The following is a 25,621-nucleotide window of genomic DNA, read 5'->3' on the forward strand; positions in this document are numbered from 1 at the left end:
GTGAGGTTAGATAGTCTATTAGAGATTTTTCTTGTTTCTTATGGTAGCGCTGTACGGCTATGAACTTCACTCTCAGAAATGCTTTTGCTGCATCCCATAGATTTTGTGTTGTTGTGTGTTCATTTTCATTGGTTTCTAGGAAATTTTTTTATTTCTTCCTTGATCTCTTTGGAACCCATTTATTTTTTTAATAACATGCTATTTAGCCTCCATGTGTTAAAATGTCTTTGCATGTTATTGTTGCAGATGATTTCTAGTTTCATGCCACTGTGATCTGAGAAGATGCTTGATATGATTTCAATCTTCTTGAACTTGTAGAGACCTAGTTAGTGTTCTAAAATGTGGTCTATCTTTCAGAATGTCTAATGTGCACTTGAGAAGAATGTGAACTCTGTGGTTTTGGGGTGTAATTGTCTGTAGATATCTACTAAATCTATTTTGTGCTTCATTTAGAGCCTTTGTTTCCTTAGTAACTTTTTGTCTAGAAGATTTATCCAGTGATGTAATAGGGGTGTTGAAGTCCCCTGGTATGATTTTATTGCTGTCGATTTCTCCTTTGAAGTCCTCCAGAAGATTTTTAATATATTTTGGTGCTCCTATATTGGGTGCATATATGTTTACCAAGGTTATATCTTCCTGTTGGATAGATCTTTTCAATATTATGTAGTGGCCTTCTTTGCCTCTAGTTATGGCCTTCATTTCGAAATCTATTTTATCAAATATGAGTATAGCTATCCCAGTTTTTTTTTTTTATCTTTCCATTTGCTTGGAAGATTTTTTTCCATCCCTTCACTTTCAACCTATGTGAGTCTTTTGTTGTGAGGTGGGTCTCTTGTCAACAACATATATATGAGTCATGTTTTCTTATCCAATCAGCTACTCTGTGTCTTTTCATTGGAGCATTCAATCCATTTACATTTAAGGTCATTATTGATATGTACTTATTTATTGCCATTTTTATTCAGTGTGGTTATATTTTTCTTCCTATTTCTTCTACTAATTACAGCAGTCTTTTTAATGTATCTTGCAGTGCTGGTTTGGTGTTAATATATTCTCTTAGCCTTTTTTTTTTTTGTCTGGGAAAGTCTTTATTTGACTTTCTATTTTGAATGATAGACTTGCTGGGTAGAACAGTCTTGGATTCAGATCCTTCTTTTTCATGACCTGGATTACTTCATGCCACTCCCTTCTGGCCTGGAGTGTTTCTTTTGAGAAGTCAGCTGATAGCCTTATGGGGGTTCCTTTGTAGGTAATCTGTTCCTTATCTCTTGCTGCCTTTAGGATTCTCTCTTTGTCTTTAATGTTTGGCATTTAAATTACTATGTGTCTTGGTGTGGGCCTATTAGCGTTCTTCTTAGTTGGGGCTCTCTGTGCTTCTTGAACTTGTGTGCCTTCTTCCTTCACCAAATTAGGGAAGTTTTTTTGTCACTATTTCTTCAAATATAATCTCTAACCCTTGCTCATTTTCTTCTTCTTTGGGGACTCCTATGATGCAAATATTATTATGTTTCTAGTTGTCCCACAGTTCTCTTTTTTTTTTTTTTTTATCGTCACCCGAGGACATTTTTCCATTTTTTGTTCAGACAGAGCGAGAGGGAGAGAGAGGAAGAGAGAGAGGGAGAAACATCGATGTGAAGGGACACATCGAGTGGCTGCCACCCACACGACCAACCAGGGCCTGGGACAAACTGCAACCGAGGTACGTGCCCTTAGCGGGAACCGAACCCGGGCCTCTCTGTACCGCAGGCCAATGCTCCAACCGCTGAGCCAAACCGGCCAGGGCTCCCACAGTTCTCTTAAGCTGTCTTCCTGTTTTTTAATTGTTTTATCCATTTGGTTTTCTGATTAGTTGATTTTTTTTTCTACCTTGTCTTCTAATTCACTGATTCGGTCCTCAGCTTCCTCTACTGTGGTGTTTATTCCTTTGAATGTGTCTTTATTTCTGCTATATCATTCTTCATTTCTTCTTTGTGGTTTTTAATTTCCAGTTGTTTGATTTTCAAAGTTTCTATGTATTTACTCATGGTATTGATGTCCTTTTTCATGGTGTTGAGCTTCCTCAAGATCATGGCTCTGAATTTTAGCTCCGTTAACTTGATTTCATTTATCTCATCTTCGGTAGAGGTCTTTTGTTCTTTCATTTTGGGATTTGTTTCTTTGTTTTACCATTTTGACTATCTCAGTGGATTTTGGAGCCTGCCAAATTTTTTCTGTGGTGTTGGTGTTCTGCTGTTTGTGGCTCCCTCTACTGGATATGGGTGAGCATGGGAGGACCCATGTTCAACACCACTGTCAAGTCTTACTTACTTTCCTGGGTAGAGTTTCGAGCCCAGGAATGGTTCAGTTTTCCTCCAGCTTTTTGCTTGTAAGCTATTAGTAATGGTTACTTGAAGAGCCTTGGGTTCTCAGTTGAATAAAAAGCTCCCTCAGGTGTTAGGTTTAAGGGGATTTTCTGAGGATGGGGTAGATGCTGATTGTTAATGAGCCTCAGTTTGCATTTCAGTGGCCACTGTGTGGGGTTGATTCTTTGAAGGAGGGGCCTCTGCCTCTTTCCAGAGCCCTGGGAAGGAGCAAGATGGCCAAAGACCTTTGTGGCCACAACTCAGAAAATGCTCTGAGTGCTCTCCAAATCATGAGTTTTGCCCACAGTTCTAGTCCAGTCTGCCCTTCCTCTGCTGGAGTCCAAGTTGAGTGGCTGTGGCTATTTTAGTGCTCTGTCCTGTCTCTCTGGGCTGTGGAGCCACTTGGGAGTTTAACCTTGAGGGTGCTGCTAACAGCTAAGACCTCTGATACTCATGGGCTCCCAGCCCCTCTCTCGCACCTTCACAATTTACCAGGATCGATTCAGTGTCCCTGGTTATATGGTTCTTGCAAGCTGCTTTTCTGTTGCTTTTTCCTGATGATTTGTCTTAATTTTAGTTGTAAATCCAGTTTGGTCCTAGGAGATGGTCTGTGTAGCTTCCATTCACTTTGCTGCCTTTTGGAATTCTTCATTTTGCCTAGAATTTTAAAATTTGTTGGCATATAATTATTCATAGTATTTTCTTACAATCATTTATATTAGTCTGGTGTTTGTTGTTACTTCACCCCCCCCCCTTTTTTTTTTTGCTTTTAATAATTTAAGTTCTCTATTAATTTAGTTCTCTTTTAATTTTTTGGCTTAAGGTTGATCAGTCTTGTTTATCTTTTCAAAAAACCAGCTCTTGGTTTCATTGGTCTTTTATATATATATATATATATTTTTAGACTCTATGTCATTTATTTCCATTCTGATCTTTATTATTTCCTTCTTTCTACTAAATTTGGATATATTTTTGTTCTCTTTCAAATTTTTTTTTTTTTATCCTCATCCGAGGACATTTTTCCATTTTTTGTACAGACAGAGTGGGAGGGAGAGAGAGGAAGAGAGAGAGAGGGAAACATCGATGTGAAAGGGACACATCGAGTGGCTGCCACCCGCACGACCAACCAGGGCTGGGGACAAACTGCAACCGAGGTACATGCCCTTAGCGGGAACCGAACCCGGGTCTCTCTGGACCGCAGGCAGACGCTCTAACCTCTGAGCCAAACTGGCCAGGGCCTCTTTAAAAATTTTTAAGTTGTAGGGTTAATATCAAGTAAATCCAGTTCATCTAGTACATCATTTAGGGTCTTTGTTTCCTTGTAAATTTTTTGTCTAGAAGATGTATCTAGTAATGTTAGTGAGGCATTAACGTCTCCTATTATTGTTCTATTGCTGTAAATCTTTCTCTTGATGTCCTCCAGACATTTAAAAATATATTTTGGTGCTCTTATATTCAGTGCATATATGTTTTTCAGTGTTATATCCTCCTGTTGGATCAATCCTTTTAATTATGTAGTGACCTTCTTTGTCTCTTACTATAGCTTTCATTTTGAAATTTATGTTATCAGATATGAGTATTGTTACACCATTTTTTTTTCTTTCTCTTTCCATTTGCACCCTTCCACTTTAGTCCTTTGTGATTCTTTTTTTCTGAGTTGGGTCTCTTGTAGAAAACATAGATATGCATCATGTTTTCTTTCTGTTTTTTATATCCTCGCCTGAGGATGTTCTTCTATTTATCTTCTAATAGTGTGTGAGGGAAAGACAGAGAGAGAGGGAGGAAGAGAAACATTAATTCAAGAGAGGCACATTGATTAATTACCTCTCACATGACCTTGACCAGGACTGAAACCTAATTGCAACCAAGGTAAGTGCCCTTTACTGGAATTGAACCTGTAGCTCTTTGGTTCATGGGTCAACACTCTAACCACTGAGCCAAACCAGCTAGGGCACGTGATGTTTTCTCATCCTTCAGCTACCCTATGTTTTTTGATTGTAGCTTTTATTACATTTATATTTAAGGTCAGTATTGATAGGTACTTATTGGAGTCTCTCTCTGTAGTTCTTATTCTTACAACAGTTCCTTTAGCATTTCTTGCAGTACTGCTTTGGTGGTAATAAATTCTTGTAGCTTTTTTTCTTAAATCTGTGAAGCTCTTTATTTCACTTTCAATTTTGAATGCTAGCCTTGCTGGTAGAGTAGTCTTAGATTCAGACCCTTACTTTTTATTATTTTGTGTACCTCATGCCACTCCCTTCAGGCCTGCAGTTTTTCTATTGAGAAATCAGCTGGTAGTGTAATGGGAGATCCCTTTTAGACAACTTTCTTGCTGCCTTTAAGATTCTTTCTTTGTCTTTCTCCTTTGCCATTTTATTTATTATGTGTTTAGATGTGAGCTTCTTCAGGTTTATCTTGCTTGGGATTCTCTGTGCTTCCTGAACTTATGTGACTATTTCCTCCACCAGGGTAGTGAAGTTTTTTGTCATTTCTTCTAACAGGTTATCTATTCTTTTCTCCAATGCTTCTCCTTCTGGTACCCCAATGATGTGAATGTTTTTATGATTTGTGGTGTCCAAATGCTCCCTTAAGCTCTCCTTCTGTCTTTAATTTTTTTTTTTACATTCACTGCTCTAATTGCATGTTATTTTTTTCCTACCTTTTATTCTAACTCTCTGATTTAGTCTTCAGCTTCTTATCTACTATTGAATCCTTCCAGGTTATTTTTTATTTTATCTGTGTCATTCTTCATTTTTACTTGATTTTTATTCAGAACTTCTACATATATATATGTGTGTGTGTGTGTGTGTGTGTGTGTGTGTGTGTGTAGTTCTCAATAAGTTGCTTGTTTTTCTAACTAAGTTGTTTGAGCACCTTTAAAAGCATTGCTTTGAATTCTTTATCTGACAAACTGCTCTCCTCCATTTCATAGTGTTTTTCTCCCTGGTGATTCCTCCTTTTCTTTTATTTGAAGGTTGTTTTTTATCTCACCATTTTAGCACTCTCATAGTTTGGGGCAAGGTGAGGCAGGTTGGGATGTGTAGACAGGTCAGTGTGTATCCAATAAGACAGGTATGCCTTCCAGTCTTGGTGGTTGTTGCCTTCTGGTGGGACTCAGTAGAGTAGTCTCTTTGAACTTCTCAGCTGGGATGATCTAGGAATAACCCTTGTATGAGTTATGTGGGCTCTCCTGTTAAATTTTGGTCTTGATTGCTGTTGTCCTTTAGTACACAGGCATAGACCTCAGGGTTGTTAGCTATGAATCTCAACCCTAACCCTGTTATCCCGCACTTACCAACTATTATATAGGTGTTGAAAGATCAAAACAAAGTTAAACCAAATGTTGTCACACTTGATGTCCTAAAGGGTCCCTTAAACTTTCCTCATTTTTAAAATGATCTTTTATTTGTTCTGCTTGGGATCTTACTGTTATCTTGTCCTCTAAACTGCTGATTCAATCTTCTGCTTCATCTAACATGCTGTTTATTTCTTTTTTTAAAATTTTATTTATTCTTTGGTTAAGTTTATCCCTAGGTACCTTAATTTTTTAGCTGCAATGGTAAATGAGATTGTTTTTTTAGTTTCTCGTTCTGTGAGTTCATCATTGGTGCATAAGAATGCTGTCAATTTCTTGATGTTAATTTTGAATCCTGCTACTTTGCCAAATTTATTTATTAAGTTTAGTAAATATTTGATGGAGTCTTTGGGGTTTGCTATGTATAATATCATGTCATCTGCAAATAATGACAGTTTCACTTCCTTCTTTCCAATTTTAATTCTTTTATTTTTTCTTCCTGTCTTATTGCTGTGGCTAAGACTTCCAGTATTATGTTAAATAAGAGTGGCAAAAGTGAAAATCCCTGTCTTGTTCTTGTTCTTAAGAGAAATGATTTTAGTTTTTGCCCATTGTTGGCTGTAGATTTTTCATATGTGGCCTTTATTATGGCGAGATATGATCCCTATATTCTCAAATTGCTGAAAATTTTTATCAGAAATGGGTGCTGAATTTTGTCTAATGCTTTTTTTTGTGCGACTACTGATATGATAATGACTTTTATCTTTAATTTTGATTATGTGGTGTATCACATTTGTTGATTGGCAAATATTGTATCAGTCTTGCATCCCTGGGATGAATTCCACTTGGTCATGGTAATAATTTCTTTGATGTGTTTCTGGATTTGATTCGCTAGTATTTTGTTCAGGATTTTGGCATCTATGTTCATCAGGGATATTGGTCTGTAGTTTCCTTTCTTTGTAGTGTCTTTTTCTGGTTTTGGAATTAGAATTATGCTGGCCTCATAAAACGAGTTTGGAAGTCTTCCCTTCTTCTTGAATTTCTTGAAATAGTTTGACGAGAACAGGTATTAGTTCTTTTTGAATGTTCATTAAAATTCCCCCATGAAGCCATATGGGCCTGGGCTTTTGTTTGCTCGGAGAGTCTTCATTACATCTTCAATTTCTTCTGTTGTTATTGGTTTGTTCAAATTTTTATCTCTTCCCGGTCCAGTTTTGGGAGACTATGTGTTTCTAGAAATTTGTCCATTTTGCTTAGATTGTCAAATTCGTTGCCATATAAATGTTCATAATATTTGTTAACAATCTTTGGTATTTCTGTGGTGTCAGTTATTATTTCTCCCCTTTTGTTTCTGATTTGTATATTTGGATTCTCTCTCTTTGTTTCTTGGTGAGTCTAGCTAAGGGTCTATAAATCTTGTTTATCTTTTTAAAGAACCAGTTTTTTGTTTCATTGATCCTTTGATTTGTTTTTTTGGTCTTTATGACATTTATTTTGGCTCTGATCTTTAGTATTTCCTTCCTTCTACTTGCTCTGGGGTTTTCTTTTTGTTTGTTTTCTAATTGTTTAAGTTGTGAGGTTAGATAGTCTATTAGAAATTGTTCATGTTTTTTGAGGTAGGCTTGTAGTGCTATGAACTTTCCTCTCAGGACTGCTTTTGCTGCATCCCATAGATTTTGTGTTGTTGTGTCTTCATTTTCATTGGTTTCCAAGAAGTTTTTAATTTCTTCCTTGATGTCCAAGGTAACCCATTCATTGTTCAATAGTATGCAATTTAACCTGCATGTTTTCAAATATCTTTGCATGTTCTTGTTGGAATTGATTTCTTGTTTCATGCCATTGTGATCTGAGAAGATGTTTGGTATGATTTCAGTCTTTTTGAACTTGTAGAAACTTAGTTTGTGCCCTGACATGTTGTCTATCTTTGAGAACGTTGCATGTGCACCTGAGAAGAATGTGAATTCTGTGGTTTTAGGGTATATTTCTCTGTAGATATCTATTAAATCCATTTGATCTAGTGCTTCATTTAGAGTCTGTGTATTCTTGTTAATTTTTTGTCTAGAAGATCTATCCAGTGATGTCAGCAGGGTATTGAAGTCCCCTGCTATGATTGTATTGCTGTTGATTTCTCCTTGGAAGTCTTCCAAAAGATTTTAATATATGTTGGTGCTCCTAAATTAGGTGCATAGATTTTACCAAGGTTATATCTTCCTGTTGGATAGATCCTCTCAATATTATGTAGTGGCCTTCTTTGTTCTAGTTATAACCTTCATTTTGAAATCTACTTTATCAGATATAAGTATTGCTACCTCAGCTTTATTTTCTTGGAAGATTTTCTTCTATCCCTTCATTTTCAACCTATGTGAGTCTTTTGTTGTGAGTGCGTCTCTTGTAAACAAAATATATATGAGTCATGCTTTCTTATTTATGTCCTTTTATAGGAGCATTCAATCCATTCACATTTAAGGTGATTATTGATATGTACTTATTTATTGCCATTTTTGTTTAGTCTCATTCTATTTTTCTTCCTATTTGTTCTACTAATTACCGCTGTCCTTTTAACATATCTTGCAGTGCTGCTTTGGTGCTAATATATTCCCTTAGCCTTTTTTTTATTTTATTTTATTTTTTTGATCTGAGAAGCTCTTTATGTGATCTTCAATAGTGAATGATAGCCTCGCTGGATAAAGTAGTCTTGGATTCAGATCCTTGTTTTTCATGACTTTGATTACTTCATGCCATCCTTTCTGTTGAGAAGTCAGCTGAGAGCCTTATGGGGGTTCTTTGTAGGTAACCTGTTGCTTATCTGTTGCTGCCTTTAGAATTCACTCTTTGTGTTGAATTTTTGGGATTTTAATTACTATGTGTCTTGGTGTGGGCCTGTTTGGATTCTTCTTATTTGGGGCTCTTTGGGTTTCTTAAACTTTAATGCCTTCTTCCTTCTCCAAGTTAGGAAAGTTTTCTGTCACTATTTCTTCAAATATATTTTCTAACCCTTGCCCATTTTCTTCCTCTTTGGGGACTCCTATGATGTGAATATTATTACGTTTCCAGTTGTCCCACAGTTCTCTTAAGCTATCTCCTGTTTTTTTTTATTGTTTTTTTCTTTTTGATTTTATTATTGGTTGATTTTTTTTTTACTCCCAAGCTTGTTATGTGGGCTTTCTTACATAACAGCCTTTTGGGTCTCAGTGGCAGTTTTCTAGATCACCCAAGCTACTTCATGTGTGGGTTATGTGCTCCCTCCTGTTGTAGATGAGTCTTGAATGCTGTTGGCCCATTTGTGGGTAGAGTTTACCTTAACACTGCCTGACTATTATGATAGACCTTCTTCACCATGTTTGAGTTGTTTTTCAGGTGTTGCCCGTTGAGGTAGAGTTGTTCTCAGCAGAGTATGGTGCTTGCCAGTGTACCCCTTTTGGTCTGCCATTTATGTGACTTGTTGGGTCTAGCTCTGGTGTGGTTTGAAGCCCACCACTGATTGTATTGGGTGGACACACTTATCTGGGGATCTGGTGCAGGTTGTCAGACATTGTGTATAACCAGCCTTGGTCTACCCATCTGGAGCTACCAGGCTATTTATTGGTTGTTGCTATGTCTATAGTGCCTGGATGTGCATGAGGAACCAAACTGTGTACAACAATTGGCTTTCTACAGCTCTGAGCTAGGGGAAGATAAGTACAATGTCCAAGGCCCCTTGAGTTTGACATCCACCCTTCAGCTACTCCATCACCCCCTGAGGTTGCTTGGACTTCCTCCAGAGTTTTATGAAGAAAGACTGTAAAGTGAACCCAAGGTGGCTGTACCCCACTGCCATTTCCACATAGCTCAAGCGGCAGTGGGTAGGGTCTTGGGTTGGGAAAACAGGAACAGTGGGTCCTCTACTTGGGGGCAGCATGGTCAGGCAATATATGGAGGGAATATGTTTACTACTCCAGAGTCATACCACTCAGTCTCTGCTAGAATATCCAACTTTAGCTATCCCATGAGGAGCACACTATAAGTTCAGATTGGGTGCATCCAGCTTTCTTTTCTGCAAAAGCAAGCTGAGCAGGATGGTGCGAGTGGGACTTGAGAAAACAGGTCAAGGCAGTCTTTTGTTGGGGGTGGTGCTGACCTTTGGGATGGGGGCAAGTTTTATGCCTCACCTTAGCTCCACAGGTCCACTATCAGAGACCCTGAGAGGTGGCTCTGAGGGAGACAAACTTAAAAGGTCTCAGTAATAAAGGGCATTCCCTTCTATTGGGGAACTGAGTGCAGCAGGACAGGGCCAATGGGACTTGGGAACAGATTAAGGCAGTCTTTTCAGGGGAGGGTGTAGCTGGTCCATCAAAGGGGAGTGAGCTGCACATATCCCTGTAACTACACAGCATCACCTTTATAGACCCTGATGGGAGGGCTCTGAGGGAGATGCACTGCAAAGATTTCAGCATGAGGGGTGTTCCCTTCCCCCTATGTAACTGAGCTCAGCAGGATGAGTCCAGTGGGACTTAGAAAGACAAATCGAGACAGTGTTCTGTTTGTGGTGGCACCTGCTGAATCTGCGGGAGGGGGAAAATATTGACCCTCATTCCAAATCCACACAGTTTAATGATTGATTTAGTTTCTCTAGAAAAAGGGAAAGCATAGGCCCCTGATGGGTGCAGCTCACAGTCCTTTTTCCTGGATTCAAGCTTTGCTGGGTGGTGTTACCAGTATTTTGAAGACTGGGTTAGTGCACATCCCCAGCTGGTGCTGTAATAATAGGAGTGGCTAACTCTGGAAGATGGCCACTGAAGATGGTGTGGGATGTTGACTCAAGACTGGGACCTCTGTAGCTGACCCTCCAGATCCCTCTCTCTGGATCTTCTTTTTATGACAGCTGTATGGCCTGAGTCACATTCTCTCTACTAGCGTACCTGAGATTAATAGGGCTCCCAGAAAAGTACTTGAGAGCAATCTCTTGTGCATTGGTCCTTCAGGAGAGCACCTGGGATTCTAGAAGACTCCATCCTGCTCCCAGTGGTCAGTGTCCCTGATGATTGTCATTGTCAGATGTTATGCAGGCTCTTCTTACCATCCATGATATTCCGAGTTGAAGGTTTCATATGGAGTTGAGACCCTCATGCTCCTCAGGGGTGATTTTTGCCACTGACTTACCCTTCCAGCTTCTCAGTTGTCACACCTGGATGCAGAGGTCAGCCCTCTCTGTGTCTATGCCCTTCTTACCAGTATCTGTGTAGCTTTTTCTATAAATCCTTGGGTATAATATTCCTGTTCAGCTGTCCTTCAGTTTGTCATTCAAATTAATTGTTCTATAATTTAGCTGTAAATTTGGTATGGCACTGGGATAAGGTGTGTGTAGCTTCCACATACTCTGCAGCCATCTTGGATCCTCAACAATAGCTCTTGTTTCCTCTGTGTAGAGTTTGAATGTTTTTAACTTTATATGAGTAAAATAATGAAAGAAGCTGTTTACTCCTGTAGCCAAGACGATTTAACTTAATATCTGTTTACATTTACAATTGTTGAAATGCACAAAGTAAATTATTTTATCATACTTTTAGCCAAAAGTTTAAATGTCTTCAAAATTAGTAAATTTATGAGGTTGAAAGTTACCTTACACTTTGTACCTCATCATTTATAGATGAGGTTATGAAAGTCCAAATGAACCAAGTTGCCTGAGATCAAATAGCTAATAAGTGGATGAGTTAGAACTAGACTGTAGATTGTTGTCCTACAAATAAGCAATAGATTGTCCACACTACTAAATAGATTTAGATTTGTGATCATTTTGGGAAAATCAATGGTTGTTTTCTTGTCTTAATCTGTTTTTATTGTTGTAATTTTAAAACTCAAGAATATTTAAAATTGTTGTCCCATTAAATCTTCTTTGTATGCCTTTGTTCCTTGAAGGTAAGAAAAAATTCCCAGTGCCAAGTCCCATGTGCTTCAGAGGGTTTCAGACCCAACAGGTTCCCTACATCAGCATGAGTGAGAAGAAGATAGTGGTTGTGTATCACCTTGTGTTTAGGAAGACTCTTAGCCCAAGATCACCATGGCAAAATTGCCACAGGGCCCTGCAACTTCAGCATAGTGTGTACTAAATGAAGCCTGGACACAAGTAACAGAAAAATCAGATAGGGAATGCCTTGAATGGCATCATAGTGACATCAACCAGACCACATGAAGGTCAAGAAATCTTATTTGTGTTTGCTTTTATAGCCAGGCCTGTGCTGGTGTTCTAGTAGGTAGAATTCAAAGAAATTCAAGAAACATGTATTGACTCCTGCTGTCAAGAAGCTTGTGATTTCTTGGGGAGAAAATACTTACACATCATTTTGAAGTAGTTTTAAGTCATATAAGGAGACAAAATTCTGAGTCTCTGCCTCCCTTCATAGATCTTTTTTCCAACTATAAGTGTCACTAATTAATTGGTCACATTCCAAGATCTGGCTTTGCTGCTTTACAAGTAGACATAATCACCATGCTTCAAAGGACAAAAATCCCATGCCATCTTCTCTTGGTTGGAGGTCACTAGGCTCAGTTCCTTCTTGCACATCTATCTTGCTCTTGCTTCTCTAGTATGGGCTTCAGTGTATGGGAATGTTGTTTGTAGCTGTGGTCAGTTACTTTTTGATTACAAGACTGGGATTTGGAGGAGCAAGAAAAGGCTTTGTGTGGAGCTTGAGCATTAGTCTGAGCCTGGAGGTCCAGCCTGAGCTAGTAGAAAGGCTCAGCCTTAAGATGTGGAGTTCCAAGTCCAGATGGTAATAACACAGCATTTTTGTATCCTTTATTGACTATAATTCTTGTGAGAGCACTTCTTTGAGACTTTTACCATAAAAGAGGTATTGGCAGGACAGAGTCACAAAATTTCTTTCTAGTATCATCCAGCTCCATCATCACCCCTCATGTCAAGTATCAGTAAGAATATGGTGGTAGTGTTGAAACAACCAAAAGACTGCTAATTTGAGAATCATTATAGTAGCAGATGCAATTCTGGACAAAACATCCTCTGCATTAACCAAAGGCATGTTAATATATTTAAGTAAAGACAGGATGAAGACCAAAAAGAAGTTTCTGAAGTAAAAATTTCTCTTCAACAAGGGACAGTGTGTCCTGCTATTATCATCACAATTAGCTAGTTAATATTGTAACAGGAAGAAAGCAAAGAGGAGATTAAATATTATAAACATGGTCATCTGGGCAGCTTCACCAGGAAACTACAACTTCACACTCCTCAAGGAAACACTGGTACATTCCCTGCAGATCCCTGGGGAAAGGAATGAACAAAGGGGCAGATGGATGCATGCACAGTGAAGTGAGGGTGACATAGAGAAGGTGCTTGCCTGTCAGTGTAACCTGGGGAAGAATGAATTGGCTAGGGGGTGGACCCAATCAGAAGCTCACAAAAGTTTGGGAAGCTGATTGGCTAGTTTGAATAATCTTCTGGTTGCTCCCAAGCCTTAGAGTACATAATTTCGGGCAAACAAAGAAGTACTTGTTTGCTTGTGCTCTTCCAGCTCTCTCTTGCTCCATGACCAACACTCACCTGCGTGCTTGCCTGTTTTCCATAGACATGTGCCCTTAAGCAACTGCACGGTCCATAGTAATGCAGACCCCACATGCAATGGACATCAGCTGGTAACATAAGCTGAGCTACCCAGATGCTGGACTGGACTATACTTTAATATGGAGCAGTAACTAGTTGTCTTAACTATGGCCCTGTTGAAGACACTGTTGAACTTTTACCATGACTGGATGGACAAAAATGTAACCTTGGAGGGCAACCTCATTAATTTTCTTTTTCTCTTTTTTTATTAATTAATTTTTGTTACAGATGTTTCTCCTTTTTCCCCACTGATTCCCTCCTCCCCCTTCCTCCCTGCCTTGTCCCCAGCTTCGTTGTCCATGTCCACTGTTTATGCATACATGCATGTACATTCCGTGGTTTATCTATCCCCCACAACCCCCTCTTCATGGGATTGTCAGTCTGCATCCCACTTCCATGTCTCTGGAACTACCCCATTGCTCAGACTGTTATGTTCATTATATTCCAAAAATAAGTGAGATCATTTGATACTTGTCTTTCTCTGTTTGGCTTGTTTCACTTAGGATGATACTTTCTAGGTCCGTCCATGTAGTCTCAAAGGATAAGAGATCTTTCTTTCTTACAGCTGCGTAGTACTCCATTTTGTATATGTACCACAGTTTTTTAATCCATTCGTCTACTGTTGGACAGTGGGCTGTTTCCAGATCTTAGCTATTGTAAATAGTGCTGCTACAAACTTGGGGGTACATATATTCTTTCTGATTGGTGTTTCAGGCTTCCTAGGGTATATTCCTAGAAGTGGGAACACTGGGTCAAATGGAAGCAGCACTTGTTTGATGATTTGTTGATGGTGGCCATACTGACAGGTGTGAGGTGATACCTCATTGTTGTTTTAATTTGCATCTCTCTGCTGATTAGTGATGATGAGCATTTCTTCATATGTCTCTTAGCCATTTGTATGTCCTGTTTGGAGAGGTGTCTATTTAGTTCCTCTGCCCATTTTTTAATTGGGTTCTTTGTCTTCCTTTTGTGGAGTTGTATGAGCACTCTCTATATTTTGAATATTAACCCCTTATGTGATATATCATTGGCAATTGTGCTCTCCCATACAGTGGGTAACCTTTTTGTTTTGATGATTCTATCTTTTGCTGTGCAGAAGCTTCTGAATTTGATGTAGTCCCATGTGTTCATTTTCTCCTTTGTTTCTATTGCCTTAGGTGATGTATCAGTGAAAATTTTACTGTGTATGATGTCTGAAATTTTGTTGCCTACCGTTTCTTCTATGATTTTTATGGATTCATGAGTCACATTTAAGTCTTTTATCCATTTTGAGTTTATTCTTGTGTAGGGGGTAAGTTGATGGTCTAGTTTTTTTTTTTCTGCATGTAGCTGTCCAATTTTCCCAGCACCATTTATCACAGACACTGTCCTTACTCCACTGTATGCTCTTGCCAACTTTGTCAAATATTAATTGAGCATATTGCCTTGGGTCCATTTCAGGGTTCTCTGTTCTGTTCCACTGGTCTATATACCTGTTCTTGTGCCAGTACCAGGCTGTTTTGATTAAAGTGGCTTTGTAATATAACCTGAAATCTGGTAATGTGATCCCTCCAACTTTGTTCTTCCTTTTCAAGATTGCTGTGGCTATTCGAGGTCTTTTTTGGATCCATATGAACTTTTGAAGTACTTGTTCAAATTCTGTGAAGTATGTCCTTGTTATTTTGATGGGGATTGCATTGAATCTATAGATTGCTTTGGGTAATATGGACATTTTAATGATGTTAATTCTCCCAATCCATGAACAGGGTATGTGCTTCCACTTTTTCATACCTTCCTCTATTTATTCTTCAATGACCTGTAGTTTTCTGCAAATAGGTTCTTTATTTCTTTGGTTAAGTTTATTCCTAGGTATCTTAATTTTTTGCCACAATGGTAAATGGGATTGTTCTCTTAGTTTCACTATCTGTGAGTTCATCATTGGTGTATATAATGTCATCGATTTCTTGATGTTAATTTTGTATCCTGCTACTTTGCCAAATTCATTTATTAAGTCTAGTAAATTTTTGATGGAGTATCTGGGGTTATCTATGTATAGTATCATGTCATCTGCAAATAATGACAGTTTCACTTTCTCCTTTCCAATTTGGATCGCTTTCATTTTTTCTTCCTGTCTGATTGCTGTGGCTCAGACTTCTAGTACTATGTTAAATAAGAGTGGCGAAAGTGGGCATTCTTGCCTTGTTCCTGATCTTATGGGAAATGCTTTTAATTTTTGCCCATTGAGTATGATGTTGGCTGTAGGTCTTTCATATATGGCCTTTATTATGTCTAGATATGATCCCTCTATTCCCACACTGCTGAACGTTTTTATCAGAAATGGATGCTGGATTTTGTGGAAGGTTTTTTCAGCATCTATTGATATGATCATGTGTTTTTTCTTCTTCATTTATTTTATGTGGTGTATCACATTTATGGATTTGTGAATATTGTACCAGGCTTGCATTCCTGGGATGATCCCACTTGGTCATCATGGATAATTTTTTTGGTGTATTGCTGGATCCGATTTGCTAGTATTTTGTTCAGGATTTTGGCTTCTATGTTCATCAGGGATATTGGCCTGTAGTTTCCTTTCTTTGTAGTTTCTTTTTCTGGTTTTGGAATTAGAATTATGCTGGCTTCATAAAATGTGTTTGGATGTCTTCCTTCCTCTTGAAATTTTGAATTAGTTTGTGGAGAATGGGTATTAGTTCTTCTTTGATTGTTTAGTAAAACTCACCCATGAAGCCTTCCAGGACTGGGCTTTTGTTTGCTGAGAGAGTCTTGATTACATCTTCAATTTCTTCTATTGTTATTGGTCTGTTCAAATTTTCTATCTCTTCCCGGTCCACTTTTGGGAGACTTTGTGTTTCTAGAAATTTGTCCATCTCGCTTATATTGTCGAATTTGTTGCCATATAATTGTTCATAGTAGTTGTTAACAATGTTATGTATTTCTGTGGTGTCAGTTGTTACTTCTCTTTCATTTCTGATTTTGTGTATTCGCGTTCTCTCTCTTTGTTTCTTGGTGAGTCTAGCTAAGGGTCCATCAATCTTGTTTATCTTTTTGAAAAACCAGATCTTTGTTTCATTGATCCTTTGAATTGTTTTTTTGGTCTCTATATCATTTATTTCTGCTCTGATCTTTAGTGTTTCCTTCCTTCTACTTGCTGTGGGGTTTTCTTTTTGTTTGCTCTCTAGTTTTTTAAGTTGTTAGGTTAGATAGTTTATTAAAGATTTTTCTTGTTTTTGAGATAGGCCTGTGGTGCTATGAACTTTCCTCTCAGGACTGCTTTTGCTGAATCCCATAGATTTTGTGTTGTGTCTTCATTTTCATTGGTTTCCAGGTAGTTTTTGATTTATTCCTTTATCTCCTCTGTGACCCATTCACTGTTTAATAACATGCTATTTAGCTTCCATGTCTTCAAATGTTTTTGTATGTTCTTCTTGCAATTGATTTCTGGTTTTATGCCATTGTGATCTAAGAAGATGCTTGATATGATTTCAATCTTATTGATCTTGTAGTGACTTAGTTTGTGTCCTAACATGTGGTCTATCTTTGAGAATGTCCCATGTGCACTTGAGAAAAATGTGAATTCTGTAGTTTTGGGGTGTAATTCTCTGTAGATATCTATTAAGTCCATTTGGTCTAGTGTTTCATTTAGAGTCTCTGTTTCCTTGCTAATTTTATGTCTAGAGGATCTATCCAGTGATGTCAGCGGAGTGTTAAAGTCTCCTACATTGATTGTATTGCTATTGTTTTCTCCTTTGAAGTCTTCCAGAATATTTTTAATATATTTTAGTGTTCCTATATAGGGTACATGTACGTTTATCAAGGTTATATCTTCCTGTTGGATAGTTCCTTTCAATATTATGTAGTGGCCTTCTTTGTCTCTAGTTATGGCCTTCATTTTGAAATCTATTTTATCAGATATGAATATTGCTACCCCAGCTTTTTTTCCTTTCTGTTTGCTTGGAAAATTTTTTTCCATCCCTTCACTTTCAATTTATGTGAGTCTATTGTTGTCAGGTGGGTGTCTTGTAAACAACATATAGATGAGTCATGCTTTATCTAATCAGTTATTCTGTATCTTTTTATGGGAGCATTAAATCCATTTACATTTAAGGTGATTATTGATATGTACTTATTTATTGCCATTTTTGTTTATTGTGGTTCTATTTTCTTCCCATTTCGCCTGGCAATTACAGCAGTCCTTTTAACATTTCTTGCAGTGGTGGTTTGGTGCTAATGTTTTCCCTTAGCCTTTTATGGTCGGGGAAGTTCTTCATTTGACCTTCTATTTAGAATGATCGCCTTGCTGGGTAGAGTAGTCTTGGATTCAGATCCTTGTTTTTCATGACCTTGATTACTTCATGCCACTCCCTTCTGGCCTGGAGTGTTTCTTGTGAGAAGTGTGCTGAGAGCCTTATGGGGTTTCCTTTGTAGGTAACCTGTTGCTTATCTCTTGCTGCTTTTAGGATTCTCTTTGTCTTTAATTTTTGGCAGTTTGATTACTATGTGTCTTGGTGTGGGCCTGTTTGGATTCTTCGTACTTGTGGCTCTCTGTTCTTCTTGAACTTGAATGCCTTCTTCCCTCTCCAAATTAGAAGTTTTCTGTCACTATTTTTTGAATATATTCTCTAACCCTTGCTCATTTTCTTTTTCTTCGGGGACTCCTATGATGCAAATATTATTCCGTTTCCTGTTGTTTCACAGTTCTCTTAAGCTGTCTTCTTGTTTTTTAATCGTTTTTTTCTTTGGGTTTTCTGATTGGTTGATTTTTTCTACCCTGTCTTCTAATTTACTGATCCGGTCCTCAGCTTCCTCTACTTTGTTTTTTGGACCTTCCAATATGTTTTTTATTCCTTATATGTCATTCTTCATTTCTTCTGGGTGGTTTTTAATTTCCAACTGGTTGATTTTTAACCTTTCTATGTCTTTACTCATGGTGCTCATGTTCTTACACATGCTGCTGAGCTTCCTGAAGATCTTGCCTCTTAATTCTAGTTCTGTTAACTTGCTTAACTGTACCTCATTTATTTCATCTTCAGTAGAGGTCTCTTGTTCTTTCATTTGGCTTTTGTTTCTGTTTTTCACCAATTTTGCTATCACAGTGGGCTTTGGAATCTGCCAAATTTTCCCTGTGTGTGTTGGTGTTCTGCTGTTTGTGGCTCCCTCTCCTTGGTTTGGATGAGGCAGGGAGGACCTGCTTTAAAATCCACTGTCAAGTCTTAACTTTCCTGGTTAGAGTTGCTAGCCCAGGGAATGGTAGTTATGCTCTAGTTTTTTTTTTTGCCTGGAGGCTATTAGTAGCAGTCACCTGAAGAACCTTGGTTTCTGAGTTGACTGAATAACTCCCTCAGGTGCTCAGTGTAAGAGGATTTCTGGAGGGTGAGGCAGATGCTGGTTGTTAATGTTCCTCAATTAGCATTTCAATGGCCACCAAGTAGGGTTGAATCTCTGAGTGAGGAGTGAGGGGTCACAGCCTCTCCCCAGGGCCCTGGGAAGGATTATGATGACCACAGTCCTGTGTGGCTGCACTCAGCAAAAACTCTGAGTGCCCTCACATCCCGAGTGTCCCCACAAAGTTCCAGTCCAGTCTGCCTTCCCTCTGCTGGAGCCCAAGGTGTGTGGCTGCTGCCAATTTAGCCTCTGTCTGGACTCTGCGTCATGGAGCCGCCTGGGACTTTTAACCCTAGGGCACTGCTCCCAGCTATGGGTGGTCGAGGCTGTGGCACCAGCCAATGGTGTAGCACCAAGCCAAGGCCACAGGACCCAGCCGAGGCCACAGGACCCAGTCGTGGGAGTAGCACCCAGTTGAGGTTGCGGGACCCAGCAGAGGTGGCTGCTGGTCTTAGCCAATCCACAGGACCCAGCCAATGGCGCAGCTTCCAGCCAAGCCCCTGGTCCCAGCTGAGTCCACTGGTCCCAACCCAGGCCACTATGGACTGTGGGTTCCTGGCCCCCTCTCGCATCCTCGCAAGCCTACCAGGATTGAGTCCGTGTCCCTGGTTATGTGGTCCTCCAAGCTGCCTTTCGGTTGCCACTTACTGATGATTTGTCTTTATTTCCGTTGTAAATCCAGTTTGTACCTGGGAGATGGTCTGTGTAGCTCCATTCACTCTGCCGCCATTCCCACCCCCCCCCCAACCTCATTAATTTTAAATCATCAATAAAGCTTTCCACCAAACTCCATCCTTTGGTGGGAACCTCAGAAAATTTCTTTGTGGTAGCCTAAGAACTTCACTTCCACTGGTAACACTCCTAGAAACTCTACCAACAAATGGATCATGGTTATATGAAGCTGAATTGAAGTGATTGAACTTGGGACATAAATGCCATGTGGCCTGATGTAGCACAGCTGTCTGTGTCTTAGGAAATGGTCCTTGGGACAGGCAGCAAATGGATTTAGAATGAATTTGTTTAACTAAAGAACATTTGCTCTGGGAAAACGGGATGCAGGGCTATAATGATAAGAAGAGAACAAAAACATTTTTGAGGGGGTTGAAGGATTTGTGATGTCCTGTCTGGCACCACAACACATCTGAAAGGCCAAAAGTCTTTCTCTCTATTGGGCCCTTGAACTGGATATCTTCATGCTTTCACACTATGCCTATGTTGGAGGCATTTGAAGCTGATAGGGAATATGTTAAAGCAGGTCCCTAAATGGAGCAGGGAGTTCTTGAAATAATATTTGTGATAAAGTGAAAGAAAGTTCCTATCCCAGGATTTTTTCTCCATGGTGAACTTGGAAGATCTCAAGCTGACATCACTGTGTAAAATTAACATAAAAATTTTACTGCTGTAATGAAGAGTAGAAGCTGTGTTGAACATGCAGTTGCACTTTTAACTGTATATTTACACAAAAACTTGTAATAGAATGTGCAAAAATAGCCTCCTGGAATTTTTTCTTTTAAACAAATTTGTAGTTAATTCAATTATTTGGTCAGTTGGGTTAACTGATAAAAAGAAGAATAGAAAGAGGAGTGAGATCAGGGAAAGGGAAAAATGATGAGTGGAAAGGAGGGAAGGGCTGCCTGATGATTTCTTGTTACAAAATGATGATTAATGGTAATTAATCTAATTTGACCATTAAGGTAGGTGAAATAAAATAGCCAAGATTAACTTGTGTAAACTAATTTATATTTGAATTATATTGAATACTTGGATCATCTGGTTTTTTGAAAAATATCTATTGGCTTAAATCTAATCAACAAAACCTTTTCCAAGCCAGAAAAATATTTAGTTCTCTTTACATATTTTGACCATATTAGTCACTTGAACTTATCTCATGGAGCTTTATTCTATAAAATTATTACCATGGGTACACATCTCATATCTCTCAAAAGACAATTTTCTTTGGGAGGGAGGAACCATGCTTCAAATGTTTTCCCCATGTGCTTCCTTGTGTGGTAGATGTTTAATAAACATTTGTTGGGAGCCTGATATTTGGAAAGTCTGGCTTATTTTCAAGGCTACACATTGTAATGGTACTGACAGAAAAATCAAATCTCCAGATTCCAATTATGTATTTTTATATTCTGACTTCATTTAATATTGATTTAGTCCAATATCTTATTTTGTCTACTATAGATAGTAATTAACTGACTCATGCAAATATTTTAAAGAATAATGAATAAATAATATTTGGCAGCCAAACGTAAGTACAAAAATGTATCTTTAGATTAAGGTATACTAATGGATATTGATAAAATATACCAGCTACTAGTTGTGTGGAAATGACAAAGGTTATCTGTTACATTTTAACTTCTTTACTTGTGTAAATATTTTTGCAAAACAAAATTTATGTGGCTAAATGGAAAATAATTTGGATAGAATAGATGGAATTTTTTTGGGTAATTCTTAAGTATTAGAGAAATTTAAAAATTATGAGGATTTACGATAGAAATCTCTAAGATTATAACCCTCTTAGCCTCTTGTACTCTGTTTCTGTTTCCTGCATTATTTTCTGAAACATTCTGTATGACTACAAGTATATTTCTAAATATGCTTTTCCAATTTTATGACATGAATGTTCACATACTGAGACTCCTAACACTTTTCTTTCTTCCCACTTACCAATGTGTCTGGAGATTGTTTCATATCTGTACATGTGGGTCTACCTAACACATTTTAACACTGCAGTTCCACATTATAGATGGAAGGGACATAATTGGCTAGGCTGATAATTTCAGTTCATCACAGTCAAGGTTGTTACATAATAAAGATAATTTTTAGTGGGTATGTCTTCTTCAGAGCAGATTTGAGCTTTTGATGTGCCATATACATTATTGCTAGAAATTTATGGCTGTGTTTTCTAAATCACACTCAGACTGTACAGTGTAGCATTAACAATTATAGTCCTTGGATCTTGTGCCTCCATGCTTCAATTTAGACTGTGTTATTCAGCACTTCTGTGCTACCATCAGCCTTGACCTTTGACTTGAAACTCTCCCATTTTTTAATTCCTTCTCTTTGTTACCTTCAGTAGCAATCTATAGAAGAGTTTGTGGAAGTTAAATTTTTTGAGTCTTTTAATGTCTGAATATATCTTTATTCTGCTCTTGAAACATTTTTTTTTTCTTTATTGATTTTAGAGAGAGAAAAATGGTGAGGGAGAGAAAGATAGAAACATCAATGAGAGAGAAAATCAATTGGCCACCTCCTGTATGCCACCTCCTGGGGATTTGGTCCACAACCTGGGTATGAGCCCTGACCAGGAATCAAAACAGCGGCCTCTTGGTGAATGGGTCAGTTCTCAAACACTGAGCCACACCATCCGGGCTTTATTATGTTGTCATAATAAATTTGATAATTTGGTTATAGTTATCAAGGTTAAATATATTTTTACCATAATATTTTAGGCATGAATCCAGTGTCTATTATTACTACTGAGAATACAATTTTTTTCTTCTTCAAATGTAATCTATTGCTTGCATCTAACAGATATTAGGAATCTCCATCTTTGGTTTTCTGACCTGTCTTGATAATGTGCATTTTTTTCCTCTTGTTGTTCTGGTTATTTGTTTTGGTTATTCTTTTCAATCTGGAGAATTGTGTCCTTTGATTATGAAAATATTCTTTTATTTTTTCTTTGATAACTTTGATCCATCTCATTTTTTTCCTGTTTTCTCTTTTTGTAACTCACATTTCTTATAACTTCAGTCAACTTCAAACCTTGATTTTTTGCTGTATATATTTGATTTCTTTGTATAGAATGTAAGTACTATGAGGGCAGAGATTTCTTTCAGTTTCATTCACTTTGTATTTCCACTTCCTGGAACAGTGCTTGTGTCATGGGAGGTACTCAATAAATATTTATTGAATATCATTTTTTTGGTTCTATTTCTAGTAGATTATTTTTCAACTTTATTATCCACCCATCTATTGGATTTTTAAGATGTCTCCTAATTTTTATTTTTCAATAATTCTTTCTTGAGATTTTAAGATGGTGGAAGATTAGGTGGAAGCTACACAAACCTTCTCTTAGGACCATACTGGAATTACAACTAGAGTATAGACAAATTATTCTAAATAACCAACTGAAGACTAGCTGGAGAGTACCCTTAAAACCAAAGATGTAAAGAGAGGCTGCATTAACACTGGTAGGAAGGCTGGCTGTGTTCCCAGAGGCAGCAATTTATGTTCTGGAGGAGTATCTCAAATGTGGGGGTTTCCCCATGAGGAGTCTGGTCTCTCCATCCCAGAGTAACAGAACTGGGAAAGGTCTCCTCATAATATCTGGCTGTAAAAATAACCAGAGGTTCTGTCTAGCAGAGAGAAATGGCTACAAAAATAGGCATGCACTTGAAGGTCCAACACACTAAACTTTTGTTTGCAGCCAATTATCTTGGGCTCCAGCAGAGTGGACTAAAGCTGCACAAGGAGAGTCTGGTGTTGGTGGCTCTGAGGAGAGAGCTGAGAGGACAGCTGTCAGTATCCCTGTGCTGAGTCATTCCCTCATGATGCAGAAGCCATCTTCCTCATTCAGAGCTTTCCCATCAATGCAGTTTAAGCCAGGGGGTAAGTAATTACCCCACCCATTGGAAACCCTCTTGCCCTACCCTGTGGAGTTTATGCCCTGCTGAGGACTAAAGCCTGAGGCTCATTAAGTGACTGAACCAATATTCAGCATGCAGGCAAAAACAGATGTCAGGGTGCGTTGAGTTTTTGCCTGACCTCCTCCAGGGCCCAGTGCTAGTAAAAGCAAACCTTGGTGTGCAGCTTTGTTTTTTCCACACACAACAAGCTTCAGCAGAGGGATCCATAAGCTGTGGATTGCTGAGAGCTCCAAACAGGGTACTCAGAGCCAGTTACAAAAAGCATCTAAAATTGGAATGCACCAGAGGCCTTCTGAAGAAACCACAACCAAGAAACCCAGTGGCCAGCTTCAGAAAACCTCAGAGGAGGTATTGGCAGGCTCTAAAACCTCCTAAAGTGAATTTTACTTCATATTATAAGTACCTACCTAGCAGCCTGCATGCTGTGTTGGTGGTGAGCTTCACTGTCAGCCAGCCTGAGGGTCAAGCCCACACATGGATGGGATATAGCAATCAAGATGCAATTTCAACAGGAGGGCTCACACAATGTGTACAAGGGACATTATTAGAGCACTCAGGTCTGATGAACAGGAAGACTGTGTCACTTGGTCCCACAGGTCACTTACTACATGAGGCCACACTGCCAATACTGGGAGTTAGATAGATAGCAAATCTATCTAACACATAGAAACAAACCCAAACAGGCAGCCAAAATGTGAAGACAAAGAAACAAACCCCAAATGAGAGAACAACAATGTTCTCCAGAAGAAGAGATAAAGGAAATGGAAATAGGCAAATTATTACATATAGAGGTCAAAGTAACAATGATCAGGATGCTTATTAGCATGAAAAAAGACATAGAAACTATGAAAACAACCAGTTGGAAATGAAGAACTACAAAAGAGAAATAAAGAATACACTGGAAGAAATAAAGAGCAGATTAGTAAAAGCCAAGGATCAGATAAGCAATTCAGAGGATAAGGTGGAAAAGAAAAATCACTCAATCGGAGAACCAAAAGGAAACACAATTAAAAAACAAGAGGACAGTTTAAGAGCAGTGTGACAATATGAAACAAAAGCAATATCTACATCATAGGAGTACCAGAAGGAAAAGAAAGTGAACAAAGGTTAGAGAATCTGTTTGAAGAAATAATGGCAGAAAACTTTCTTAACCTGGTAAAGATAAATGTCACACAAGTTCAGGAAGTATAGAGAGTCCCAAGCTAGAAGAACCCAAACAGGCCCACACCAAAACACATCATTATTAAAATGCAAAAATTAAAGACAAAGAGTAAATCTTGAAAGCTACAAAAGGAAAGCAATTTGTTACCTACAAAGGAGATCCCATAAGGCTGTCATCTGATTTCTAGCAGAAACACAACAGGCCAGAAGGTAATGGTATGACATATAAAGGTAATAAAAGGCAAGGATTTGAAACCAAGACTACTCTATTCATCAAGGCTCTAATTCAAAATAGAAGGTAAAATAAAGAGCTTTCCAGACCTCTCCCCTCCAAAAAATGGCTAAAGAATTTATTACAGGAAGTAGAGAAAGAGAAAAATCATAGACATAAGAAAAAAATGTCAATAATAAGTAGCTATCAATAATAGCCTTAAATGTAAATGGATTAAGTGTGCCAATTGAATGACATAGGGTAGCTAAATGGACATGACCTATATATATGCTGTCTACAAGTGTCCTGCCTCAGAAGAAAAGACTCACATAAAATAAAAATGTATGAATGAAAAAAAAAATTATAATGCAAATGGCAGTGAAAAACAATGGCAGGGGCAGCAATTCTTATATTTAACAAAATAAACTTTAAAGAAAAGACCATAACAGGCTTCTTAGGGTATATTCCTAGAAGTGGGATCACTGGATCAAATGGAAGTTCAATTTTTAATTTTTTGAGGTAACACCATATTGTTTTCCACAGTGGCTGCACCAGTCTGGATTCCCACCAGCAGTGTACCAGAGTTCCCTTTTCTCCACACTCTCGCCAACATCTGTTTGATGATTTGTTGATGGTGGCCATTCTGACAGGTGTGAGGTGATACCTCATTGTTCTTTTAATTTGCATCTCTCTGATGATTAGTGTTGTTTAGCATTTCTTCATATGTCTTTTGCCCATTTCTATGTCCTGTTTGGAGAGGTGTCTATTCAGCTCCTCTGCCCATTTTTCAATTGGGTTCTTTGTCTTCCTTTTGTAGAGTTGTATGAGCACTCTATATATATTGGAAATTGACCCCTTATCTGATATATCATTGGCAATCAGAAAGAATATATGTACCCCATGTTCGTAGCAGCACTATTTACAATAGCTAAGATCTGGAAACAGCCCAAATTTCCATCAGTAGAGGAATGGATAAAAAAG

The sequence above is a fragment of the Molossus molossus genome, unplaced genomic scaffold (genome assembly GCF_014108415.1).
Source record: "Molossus molossus isolate mMolMol1 unplaced genomic scaffold, mMolMol1.p scaffold_m16_p_1, whole genome shotgun sequence".
Taxonomy (NCBI): domain Eukaryota; kingdom Metazoa; phylum Chordata; class Mammalia; order Chiroptera; family Molossidae; genus Molossus; species Molossus molossus.